This window comes from Talpa occidentalis, unplaced genomic scaffold (genome assembly GCF_014898055.3).
Source record: "Talpa occidentalis isolate TD23 unplaced genomic scaffold, MPIMG_talOcc4v2.1 talOcc4.6, whole genome shotgun sequence".
NCBI classification, from domain to species: domain Eukaryota; kingdom Metazoa; phylum Chordata; class Mammalia; order Eulipotyphla; family Talpidae; genus Talpa; species Talpa occidentalis.
In genome coordinates this window covers 89,264,190-89,277,626 of record NW_023604972.1, presented here as the reverse complement: position 1 = coordinate 89,277,626, position 13,437 = coordinate 89,264,190, and the positions used below count along the sequence as shown (strand labels likewise).

The window sequence follows — 13,437 nt, the reverse complement described above, 5'->3', positions numbered from 1 at the left end:
CTTGCGCTACCAAGGAGGCCCCTGATGTCTTTTTTAAAATAGACAGTTGAAACACATTTTGCCCTAGAATAAAGGTGATCAAGAGGACTTGATTCAAATTCATATTCTCTCTCTCCCCTCCCTCCTTCCCTTTTCCTTTTTTTTTTTCTCCCTCTCTCCCACCTCCCTTCCCTGATCCTTCTTTTTGGAAAAGAGCCAGATGTACAAAAAATATCATCAGGTCACTGTTCTTGATCCTGTTAATTTAGAGAATGGAACCTTAGCAAAAGATGCTATTAACTAAATGTCAACCCACAGCATGCAAAATTCCTTGGATCCCAGCTTCAAAAAAAAAAAAAAAAAAAAAAGGAATGAAAGATGTCATGTGAGTGAAAGGAATCATGGAATTTTTAAAGACCTAAACTGATCTTAGTAGAGTTTTATTGCTTCCACACCCTGCTTCAATATTTTAATTTAACAGTTACAATATGCATGACATTGCAACATTAACTAGTTAAGAAGCTGAAGGAGGCAGAGAAAAGGAAAGCGATGAGAAAAGTGGTTGGTTCACTAGCATTGAGAAAGTAATTTGCAAAATTAAATTCCTGGGAACTCTGAAATGAAAAACCAAAATCTATTCATCTATTCTGCCTGTGATTTTATCATCAAACATCTTATTTTTTTTCACTTCAGTCACTAATTTAATTTTTAAAGAATATGCAGTAAAGTGTTCAACTCGTGTGTATATATAACTTGGTGAAGTGTGTGCGTGTGTGTGTGTGTGTGTGTGTGTGTGTGTGTGTAACCATTACTTAGATCAAGTTATTGACCATTTTAAACACTCCAGAAAATTCTTCTATGCTCCTTTCTGGTCAGTGCCACCTCACTAACCATTAATCTCACCTCTATCACCATAGATTAGTTTCAAATGTTCCTGAAGTTCATATAAATGTAATCATATGTGTCGTCTTTTGTTTGGTTTTCTTTACTCATGAGTATGTTTTTGAGGTTCATCTACTCAAACTCTTATTTATAAGACAATATAAACAGCAAGTCATTTTATATAGATAAAGAAAGGGAGGCAAATACTGGAGACCTTTAACTTACCCTGAAATTTAAAACAAACAATTAAATTAAAAACAAACACCACATCCCCTAAAACTCCCATAACACTTCATTATCAACTAACAGAGATAATTTTATAATTACAAATAAATAAATAAGGTAAAGTATTTTACCCATAGTAACTTTTAGTCCCATTATTTTCAAGATACAATTGTGAATAAATATAAGAAGAGCAAAAGCCATGCATTGCTTTTGTAATTGAATTCTATTTCCTACTTGCATGACAGCCCCTAATACTAGTAGTAAGTACTTTAGGCCTCTTCACAAAGAATGCCATGAACTTGAGAGGGAAAGTAAATTGCATCCAATTTGTGCTACTTCACATGTGTGGTACTTAATGCCACAGCCTGTCAAGTGTGTCTTGAATTCCATTTGAAAGTAAAATATTCTATATTTTGTCCTATCTCTGGGGCATCAGATCGGTTAACTTCAAACAGAGAAAAGCTGTTCTCTAGAAATGACAGCACATCAAACCTGCAGAAGTATGATTGTTCCACGTTCTCCTAGCATTTCCAGCAATCCAGCCACAAAACCAGCTCTCTCAGGAACTCACACTCTGATGATCAACCAGAGGCAACCAGTACAGCCCATCATTAGCCCCCTTCTCTAATAAAAGCAAGAGAATGCAGGCAGTGAAGCTTTATTTGCTGGAAAGATAGCATTTTTAGGTATAGGCATGTTTATGTTATGGGAAAAATTATGAGGCTGGGGGAAGAGCCTGTAGTGACATCTTTATTGCTTGTAACTGGACATTGATACATTTGAGGTAGGGAATACGTCTTTTAATAATCTTAAATCTAAAAAATAAATATAAAATAAGTCTTAGAGTTCATACTTGTGAAGACAAAACTAATCCTTACTCAATAGTATAGTACCAGTCACACAAATTAAATAAAAAATAAATAAAAAATTATACTATTAGAATAGTTAAAAAAAATAACAATAAAACCAAATGTGGAGAAACTGGACTGGATTCTTCATGCATTAATGGTGTGAATGTAAAATGGTACAATCATTCTGGAAAATAGCTTATCAGTTACTTACAAAACTAAATAAGCACCTACCACATGCCCCTTTCTGTTGAAAGGCCCAATGATGAAAAGTTCTTGGGACATAAAAAATACTGTCTCTTCTTTTGTAAAACTTATTTTTTTAAAGATTTATTTTCTTTATGCATACAAGAGCTGGGGTGTAGGCCAGAGGTGGGGGGGAGGGAGAGGGGATGAAAGGATTCACCAGGGACAGAGTGGGGAACAGAACAGGAGGTTTGACTGAAATACATTGCTGAAGGGATCAGAGGCCTGGCTGGGGATTGAACGTGTGCTGCAGTGACTGTGGACTGTGGATAGTTTCATGATGCTGAGACTTAATCCCTTGCACCACCAGGGAAGCCCCTTGTAAAACCTAATTCTTTGATAGTAGTAAGTACTATCAAAGTTTTGAGTAGTGAATACTAGTTTTGAGTTTTACAAATAGCCAAATGCCATTTAGAGTCAGATATGGTGACAAAAGCAGATGATCAATACAGTGGTGTAAACTGGTGTCATCTCAATAAAGAAAAATAAAAAGCAGATGACCAAGTGGGTAAAGTTGTTTTTTTTTAAACCCAAACTATGGCTGAAGACTTATCACTTTATGCAAACTAGTTATAAAAAGAGAGTTCTCACAACATCACTGGCATAGACATGAGCTCCCACAATGATACTTAGAATGAAACACTCATTTGCATGCATAAGTTCTGATAAAGGCTTAAAAATTGTTTCACTTCTAGAGTCATGATTTGGAAGTGATGCCTAATTTTGGAAATAGTATGTTAAACAGCAAGTATTGAATGTTTAAGGGGTAGCACTATGAGTCTCTTTCTAAGCAAAGTTTTGTGATTTTGAACTATTGCAAATGAAATGTTTACTAATTCTAGACATAGCTGTAATTCTCTTATTCTCTCAACCAGATATGTAAGGGTGATTCAGCCAGTACTACCACTAGTTAAGTTTTTAAAAATCTTTATTGATAGAGAATGTATTCAGTTTTCATCTTTTTTTTTAAGCATTTATTTATTTATGCACACAAGAACTGGGGTACAGGCCAGAGGCGTGGGGGTTGGGAGGATCCACCAGAGACAGAGTGGGAAACGGAATAGGCAGATTGACTGAAATACACTGCTGAGGGGAGCAGTGGGCGAGTCAGGAGAGGTCTCCTGCGCCATGTGGGTTTCTCCCTGGCCAGGGATAGAACTCGTGCTGCAGTGGCTGCAGATTGTTTCATAGGTTGTGTTTCAACCCCTTGCGCCACCAGGGAGGTCCTAGTTTTCATCTTAATAATGGACACAGTTAGGGCTGGGACTTAACATCTTACACATGGGGTCTGGCCTGCCTATCTGTAAGTGGACTATGATGTAAAAGCAATCTAAATTCTTACTGTAAGCAGTCTATTTCATGAATGACTGAATTCAGACAAGTTTTGTGTCCCAATATTTGTGTTTTCACCACAGTACTTATTCTTTTCCTTGAATGTTTTATTGCTTTATTATTTGATTTCCATTAGGAATTGTGGAGTTCTAAATATTGCTAGTGGTTTACCACTTTCATACACTATTACTATTTTTGGAAATTTATGTGTAGAGAGAGAGACTGCCCTACTTATTCTACCCATTCATATACCTGTTCACATGGATGGACTTCCACCTATTTAAATAAGCCAGAAAGGGCACATAGAATCTAAAAGGCTTGAGAGAAAAGCCAAGTCATGGGTATCTATGAAAAACTGGCTTTATTGTAGAAAAATCTCCAGTAAGTAGTAAAAAACAAATTGTTAGCTTTTTGATGTGCTTGAAAATAGTTTAATATTAAAAAAAAACAACTTAAGACAAATTGATCAATTTTAACAGAAATTCTTGAAAATTTTTCATTAAAACTTCAATGAGTACATGAGAATTGATACCAAGAGAAAACCACTTATGAAATGCTACAAAAATTTAGTATTTTGTCAAAACTTAGACAAAATTTATTTCAAAATGGATCACAGACTTGGATATAAGACCTGAAACATTCAGAACTTAAAAGAAAACATAGGTAACACACTCCTGAACATCAACCACAGACATGTACTTGGGGATGCAACCCCAACAGCAAGAGAAACCAAAGCAAAGGTAAACAAGTAGAACCACATCGACCTGAAACATCTTTGTACCTCAAAAGAAACTCTCACAAAAACAAAAAGACAAGAGAGAAGATATTTGCCTACTACATGCCTGAAAAGGGGTTAATTTCCAAAATATATAAAGTGCTCAAACAACTTAAAAAAATAAACAACTTAAGCAAAAAATGGACAAAGGATCTAAATGGACACTTAACCAAAAAAGACATTCCAGTGACCCACAGGCACATGAATAAATGTTCAACATCACTTATTGCAAAGGAAATACAAATCATAATCACAATGAGATATCATCTCACCCCTGTGGAATGTCCCGTATCTAGAAGGATGGTAACAACAAATATTGGTGAGGATGTGGAGAATAAAGAACACTCATCCACTGTTGGTGGGAATGTAATTTGGTGCAGTCTCCATGGAAAATGGCATGGAAATACATTAAAAAAGTAAAAATGGAAATACCATATGATCAGCAATACCACATCTAGGTGTTTACCCAAGTAAAATGAAAACACTAATACAAAAAGATCTGTGCTCTCCTGTGTTCATAGCTGCATTATCTATAATACTCAAGTCATGGAACTCATTTAAATGCCCAATGACAGATGACCGGATAAAGATATTGTGGAATATATACTACTCAGCTATTTAAGAAGAGGAAATAAGACAAGATAGATAGAGGGGACAAGACAGATGGACCTGGAGGTGATTATGCTAATTGAAAGGAGTCAGAAATTGGAAGATGGTATCAGTGGTTTCACTTATTTATTCAGTATAAATAACCAATAAAACAAAACACAGCAAAAAATAATTCTTAGACTGTGAAAAATATACTGGTTGCAAGAGCAAATAGGGGGAGGGAGGAAGGCACAGGGGAAGGAAGGAGAGTGTTAGAGCATTGGGACTGGAGCATGAGTGCAGAGTGAGGGAAGCATGTGCACTTATCAGGGTGTGAAAATGTACCCTTAACATATACATATGTAAATGACTGACAAATTAATTTTTAAAATATCAAAGTTTGTGAATTTATTACTAGATTCCAACCCTATGCACCAAAGAGCACAAGGGTTAAAGAAAATACCAAAAAAAAATTGCATTAAAATACTGATATTGTAACTAAGACAAATAATCAAGGGAAACCTACTATGTCTCAAGCACTGTGATATGCTGTAGATAGAAAGAAAAATGAGATATAGATATCTTCTTGGTGGAGAGGAGAACATGTATACTGACTAAAATATTGTAGCTGTACTTCATAGAACTATGAACTGATTAGTATAAGATCACAGAGAAAGAAAAAACTGGCTAGTCAGGGAAGGTTTTGCAGAGAGATTAATATTTGAGCTTAGCCTTTAAGAAGAAATAGAAATTATAATGGAAATAGAATGTATAATAAATAGCAGCATGAAATACCATGACTTTTCTAGTGAGCAGGTAAGTGAACACGTTGATTCAACTAAATGCATAGAAAGTAATAAATGGGGGGGCCTCCCTGCTGGCACAGGGGTTAATTCTCAGCACTAAGAAGCTATCCACAGCCACTGCAGCGCAAGTTCGAGCCCCTGCCAGGGAGCTAACCCACATGGCGCAACAGACCTCTCCTGTCTCGGCCACTGCTCCCCTCAGCAGTGTATTTCACTGCTCCCCTCGCCCATTCTGCTCCCCACTCTATCTCAGGTGAATCCTCTCACCCCCCTGCCCCTTGCACCTCTGGCCTAGACCCCAACTCTCGTATGCATAAATAAATAAATCTTTAAAAAAAAAAAAAAAAGCATCAACGGACTCTCCTGATCTGATCACCAAAATCTGAGGTTTCTTTGGCAGTGCCTAGATCCATTTTGAATGTAAAGAACTGGAAAAAGGTAGACTAGGGGTCCCGTAAATTGAGTCTGTGGTTAGCTATTGCAGCCTGTTTAACCCTTCCAGCATATTTCTATTCAATTGACTAAAAACTGGAAAAGTTCTATGAGATATGTAATTTTCTTAAGGAATAAAGAAATAAACATAAGGGAGAGGAGCAGGGAGGAAGAAAAGGGAGAAGCAGAAATTTTAAAGATGGGTCTCAGATCTCTATAGCATGTTTTTAATAACCCTGACAAAAGGTGGATGAGAAGAGGGGAACAGACCTAGTTGGAAAAAGTGAAAATATTGAGCGAGGCACAGAGAGAACAAATTTTGTGATTCGCTGGAAAGCTACTCAAAGCTGTTGCACCAAGCCTTCCCTTACTCATGTAATGACCAGATTTCACCCCCAACATTTTCTCTTAAGTTCTAGCACTAAATTTGCAACTGCTGGCTGGATGTAATCACTATATAATAACCCTCAATCTTAACATTTTTTTTTTCTATTTCATAAAAATTTTGCAAGTTGCTTTCATTTACAATGTCAATGTTTAAAAGTTCATTGAAGTTAACTGGGCAATACACTGGGCAGAATCACTTTACCGAAAGAGGTTTTTATAGAGAACCTGCAGGGGCCTCCCCGGTGGCGCAGCGGTTGAGCGTTGGGTTGCGAAACTGCCTGTGGCCTCTGCGGCGCGGCGCCGGTTCGATCCCCGGCTCGGTCCTTCTGCCTGTTCTGCTCCCTGCTCTGGCTCTGGTGAATTCTCTCACCCTCCCGCACTTCTGACTGTACCCAGTGCATGTATAAGCAAAACAAGCAAACAAACAAATAAATAAAACATGCCTCTATAAAAAAAAAATATAGAGAACCTGCAGTTCAGTTTTATTCAGAGCAAAATAAAATATAACTTTTTATCATATTGGAAGAAACTCAGCCTTAGGTCTGGAATCTATACTTAAACTATACATGCAGTGAAGACAATATTCTGCTAATACACTTGATTTGCTGCTGCATTTGTCTACTGTTTGCTAATGTTAACAATTATAACGAGAGCAGTGCAGCTAGTTTTTGAAACATCCTTACAGTGTGTCAGGCACAGCATTTCACTTCTCTTCTCACTACTGGTTCTCTGTGTACCTGGGCTTCAGTGAAATGATTTTTGATAGTGAAACTTTTGCAGATCTCCTCAGGAGATCTCCCCTTGATCATATTGGCAATAGTCTTGCATGTAACATCAAGAAAACCTTTGATGTCTAAGTAGTTTGCAGCCAGAATCAGTTCAGAAAGGGTTCCTTGGTCAACACTTAGGAGTTCTTGGTCCCAAACAGGGATATCACCTGTCTGCTTTTCTTTGTTGTCATCATCCTCAGGAGGAGGAGGATCAACTTCATCGCACATTCTCAAATCTTCAAACATTGTCTTCACAGTCAGTTCCAGATTGTTCAGCAATTTCCACATCAACTTCAAATATCTCTCCATCAGAATTCTACAGATGAATTGAAAACATGGTGCTTGGTCACAAGGAGAGAGAGGGCCCGAGGCTGAGGACAGCGGGGCAGCATCAGCAAAGAGAAGAGAATGACGGAGAACAAGGCCACTACTCAATCTTAACATTTTTGAAATAAGCATTGGTTTCCCTCCTTGATAGTTTTACTGCTATCAGTAATACTCTATTTCCCTCTTAATCTAGGCTTAACATTTTCAGAATCATCCTCTATTTCTTCATCAACTTTATTTTCACATCCAGGTCTGGCCAGCTCTCCTCTGTAAGTGGGCATCTTCTCTCCCTTCTTGGCTTTCACTGTGCTAATCAGAGATCTGGCCCCTATTGCACTGTTATACCCCTATAAACACTGCTCAATAGTTTTCACCTTTAGTTTCCTTTCTTATAGTCTCTCCATTGTCTAATACATGCTGCAGGTTAGCTTTCCAGAAACCTCTTTATCATGTCATGTTTCTGCTCAGTAATTGAAAATGGTTCTCTGTTGGTTACTTAACTGGGCCAAACTTACTGTCTGAGAAGACTGTAATTCTCCTGCTTTTTACACTACTGATGATATAATTTTCCATCTTCTCTCTATAGTCTTCATCACAAAAGACTCAGCTGAGTCTCCCTTTTCCATGAATGCTAGTACTACATGAATTCTAAAATACCACACAAAAACTATTACAGCACAAATACTAACACTACACAAATACTATCACTCATAATTAACATGTATAAAACATTTTATGTTAGGTGCTGTGCTGAATATGTTACACAAATGATCTCACTGAATTCTAAAAACTGTTTTACAAGGTATATCCCTGTTTTTCACAGGTGAAAGCTAAAATTAAGCAATTTGAAACTGTGGTATATCTATAAGTAGATGAGCTAGAATTCAAATCCAGGTGATCTGATCCTAGAAGCTGGATTTCATTACTCTATATTGTCTCTAGCAAAGGACTTGTCTCCCAAAACCTGAAGAACATATTATTTGTGCTACTTGATTGGCATTAACTCTATATAAGCTTTTGTGAAGTGCTCCTGTTCACATTGTCCACTATTAAGTATCCACCATGATTTAAGCTACGAAAGAGTAAGGACATACCTTGTAATTCTTTGTGTTCTCATCATGCCTGGCATATAATTAGCATTTGATGAATAAATTGCCATTTGATGAATAAATTGACTAATATACCAGGTGAATAATCTGGGTAAAATAACTTGGAGTTGATTGACTTTATCTGTATATCTAAAGGCTAAACTGTAAGAAGCTGTTCTGAAATTTAGCCTATGGAGCTATCCAACTCGAGCAGTAGGGTTCTAACAACTCATACTCCCAGACATTCGACATTTGTACTGTGCTGCATGACTATTGGATGCTCTGACAAGAAGTCATAGATAAGTGTAGATGTATTCATAACCTCCATTTACCTGCACTAAGAGAAGATCTCTTACTGAATTTCTGGGTATAAGACTTTAAAAGGTCTTCCCATTCAAATTGAGCATACTCTTTTCATACTTTCATTTATTTGCTTGTTAAAAGTTGATTTATGTTAAGTAACAGTTATACATACATGTATATATGTATAATTGAAAAATAACCATTCAATATGTCTTTGAGGCATTATAGTATTTTAAAACTTTGTATACTTATAAGGTAAGGAGTTAGTACTACAAGATCTTTTTTTCTTAAACATGAAACTGAACTAGAAGATTTTCTGTATTTCCTTTGAATTGTTGAATTTGACTTGCTTTTTTTTAACTGAAGCAACTAACTTGCAATTAGTCAGTAGGAAGGTTGGAATAGCTGTCATTTAGTCCTTCAGCATATGGCCATGGAGTTGCAGAAGCATGGCCACACTCTTCAAAAACTAAAGTATATATAGAATGGATAAACTCTGTTAGTTGAAGGCACAGAACTCTGGAGAAGAGGTGTCAGATTACAACAGTGGAAAGCATCACCTATTCACAGCTTATGGGCCAAGGGGACAGTTGAGGTCTTAGGCATGACCGCATTGGTAACATTAGATACATGTCATTGTGCAATATGGAACAGGATGTTTTCACCAACATGTGAAGTTGTTGAATGTGAGGTTGTTGAATTACCTATTCACAGGCTCAAATTTAATACATTATACAATGAATGTCATTCTTCAGGAGAATCTGCCTAGTGAGATATTAAGAATGAAGAGGAGAAAATCTGTTAAATCTATGAATGAACAGTTGACAAAAACATTTGTTGGCTATATTGTATGCTCCAATGTCTGCCTCCTGAAAATGCACAGATTGCCTGAGAGTTTTCTAAAAACCTAATATTTATAGAGAAACTGAGATGTACAATATGTCACTAGTGGGAATGCAAAGGCAAGTGTGGGTAGAAAAACATTGACATTACTTTTTACTATGTACTGGGAATCTTTTTTTTTTTTAAAGTTTTATTTATTTATGCATACAAGAACTGGGGTATAGGCCAGACATGTGGGGGGGGGCGGTGAGAGGATTCACCAGAGACAGATTGGGGAGCAGGACAGGTGGATCTACTGAAATACACTGCTGAGGGGAGCAGCGGGTGAGACAGGAGAAGTCTGCTATTCCATGTGGCTCACCTCCCTGGCCGGGGATTGAACTCATGCTGCAGTAACTGCGAATTACTTCACAGTGCTGATGCTTATAACCCCTTGTGCCACCAGGGAGGCCCTGGTACTGGGAACCTTTAATATCATATCACTTTTAATTTTTACATCAAACAGATGAAATAGGTGTTTGGCCTATCTTGTACAGGCAGCAAAGGCTTAGTAAGGTTAAGTGACTTGCTTGAGGTTGCAGAGGTAATAAGCAGTAGAGCTTAGATTTGAACCCAAAATTTCCACCTCTAGAGTCATATTCTTTCTATAAAACCATAGAGATCTCCCAAAGATAATGAATTTGAGAGAACAATAAAGAGAACAGAAGGAAACAATTGGGGAGGAATGAAGATTTTGCCATAACATGTCATGGCTATGATGCTAACACACCTCAGCGTTTGCATTCCTACTGGAAGGATCTGTTACATAGAATTAGCAATTCCTAGCCACTCCACACTTAAGGATATACCTTGGGCTATTAATTTTTTTTTTTTTTTGAGATCAGGTGCAGAGTTTAAGCAGGTGCTTAGAGAATTAAGGCTTTTGAATAAATCTGGCATATAGACAACTGAATGAATTCTTTTTTACTGATAGTCATTTTGAAGCTTTGTTCAAATGATCTAGTTTCTTTTGTCTTCAAAATGTACAATGTACTAGCCTACGAGGTTAGATGCATGAAGTTCATTAGGTTGAAAAACTTATATCAAAGGTAAAGTAAAACCAAAATCTGTTTTGGATATGCTGTATGACTTACTGTTGTAAAGTCTCTCCTGGCTTATGGTGCAAGTCTTTATTATTAGAAATCACCTGCAGTCACAAATATGCTGAAGAGGAGGGTTGACCTTCCCATGATTAAGATCCTGGTCTTACTGGAGGGAAAGTGGGAGGCCCAGACTTCTCTGCCCACCCACTTTGATGTTAAGGCAATACTTCTCAACTTTAGCATGCTCAGAATCAGCTGGCAGGCATATTAGCATGCTGGGCCCCATTCCCAGAGTTTCTGAGTCAGTGGGTCTAGATTGGGTCTGAGATTTTTGCAGTTATTACAAGTCCCCAAAAGATACTACTGGTTCAGGATTCACATTGAGGACCGCTGTCCTAGGGTGGAAAGTAGGAATAGGATGCATGGGAAGTATATCCCTAATAGTCATTTGGGCAGCTTCTGACATTGCTCCCAATGATGTAATCCCTCACTCTTGCATGTGAACCAGATCTAGTGAGTTGCTTCCATCAAAGAGAATGCAGCAAATGTGATGGGATTGTCACTTCCATGTTCAGGCTATGAGCAACTGGCTTCTAACTGGTTCTTCTGTCCCACCCCACCCCTCCCCTGCCTCCTCTTTCTCTCTCCTCCCTTGCCCTCCTCTCCCCTCCCTTCCATTTCCCTTCCCACCTCCCTCTTTCATTTTTCTCTTGCCCATTTGCTTGCCGGTTCTGATTAGACAGCTGACGTGTGGTGAGGTGTTCCATAGACAGGCCCATGTGGGAAGGAAACTGGAGAGGCCTCCACCAATAGCTTGTGAGGATATGAGAGAGGCCTACAAAAAAACAGACTCCTGCCAACAACTATGTGAGTGAACTGGGGTTGGATCATTGCCAGCCAGTCCTTGAGAGGACTGCAGCCACGTGAAAGACCCAGAGCTAGAGGACCCAGCTAAGCTCTGGCAGAGTCCTGACCCAGAGAGACTGTGAGGTAATAGATGTTGTTTTAAACTGCTAAGTTGGAGATAATTTGTTAGCAGCACTAGAGAACTAATACAAGTGACCTTGTCCCTTTTCAGGAGGTATGAGCTAGGTGGTAAGACGAGTGGGAGAGAGATTGCTGTAGCATGAGTGATGGGAAACTTCCTCTACATCAGCCACACTGGTACTGAACTGAGTCTGTTCAGAAGTCTCTAGTCTAGGGCCTCCCTGGTGGTGCAGCAGTTGAACGAGCCTCTGCAGCGCCGGTTCGATCCCCGGCCATCGGCCATCGGGTGAGGGTCCCATATGGCGGGCAGAGCTCTCCTGCCGGCTGCTGCTCCCCTCAGCAGTGTATTTCGTCGGTCTGTCTGTTCTGCTCCCTCTCTGGCTCTGGTGAATTCTCTCACCCTCCCGCGCTTCTGACTGTACCCAGTGCTTGTATAAACAAAAATAAATAAATATTTTTAAAAAATGAATATATTAGGGCCTCCCCGGTGGCGCAGCGGTTGAGTGCTGGGTTGCGAAGCTGCCCGTAGCCTCTGCAGCACCGGTTCGATCCCCGGCCACTTGGTGAGGGTCCCGCATGGCGCGCAGACCTCTCCTGCCGCCCGCTGCTCCCCTCAGCAGTGTCCTTCGGTCCTTCTGCCTGCTCTGCTCCCCGCTCTGGCTCTGGTGGATTCTCTCACCCTCCCGCGCTTCTGACTGTACCCAGTGCTTATATAAATAAATAAATAAATCTTAAAAAAAAAAAAATTTATATATATATATATATATATAAAAGAAGTCTCTAGTCTCTGAGTTTTATCATCTTTAAATGGGATTGCTTATTCAGATAATCTGTTGCTAAAGGGTGGAAATTTATTTTTTTTAAAGATTATGCAAGAACTGGGGTACAGTCAGAGGCGCGGGAGGGTGAGAGAATTTACCAGAGTGGGGAGCAGAACAGGCAGACGGACCGAAAGCACTGCTGAGGGGAGCAGCAGGCGAGGCAGGAGAAGTCTGCCGCACCATGTGGGTTTCTCCCTGGCCAGCCGGGAAGCGAACCTGTGCTGCAGAGACTGCAGACAGCTTCACATCATGGCGCTCAACCCACTGCACCACCAGGGAGGCCCCTCTGTTGCTAATTCTTAAGTTCTCCTTTTGCACTCTAAGACTAGCTTATATGAGAAAATAACTTGAAATGGACTAAACAAAAAAATTCATCTGTCAGTCTATAATGCAATGCCACACTTAAGCATTTACATATCATGAATATTTTATAACAAATTTACATCTTATAAGCTAATGCCTATAGGTAGGTAAAGGCTATAAAAAAATCTCTCATCTCTAACATGGTATTTACATCTAAACTAAATGGTCAAAATAAACACTTAAAATTCACAGGATTGTAAATGTTACTGAATATTATTTAGGTAGGTTCACCATGGTTTTTTTTTTTTTTTTTTGATAAAGAAACACATTAAAGGAAATATTTCATTATTTTCCATTTTGTCAACCTATATTGAGACAATCTAGTAATGCAAGTCAGTAGTAGAATTCCATCA

General features: G+C 38.7%; 1 pseudogene; it reads right to left on the bottom strand.

Moving 5' to 3' along the window:
• Positions 1-279: 279 nt before the first annotated feature.
• LOC129144685 (S-phase kinase-associated protein 1-like) lies at positions 280-7,607 on the bottom strand (annotated as a pseudogene).
• Between the last annotated feature and the right edge of the window lie 5,830 nt (positions 7,608-13,437).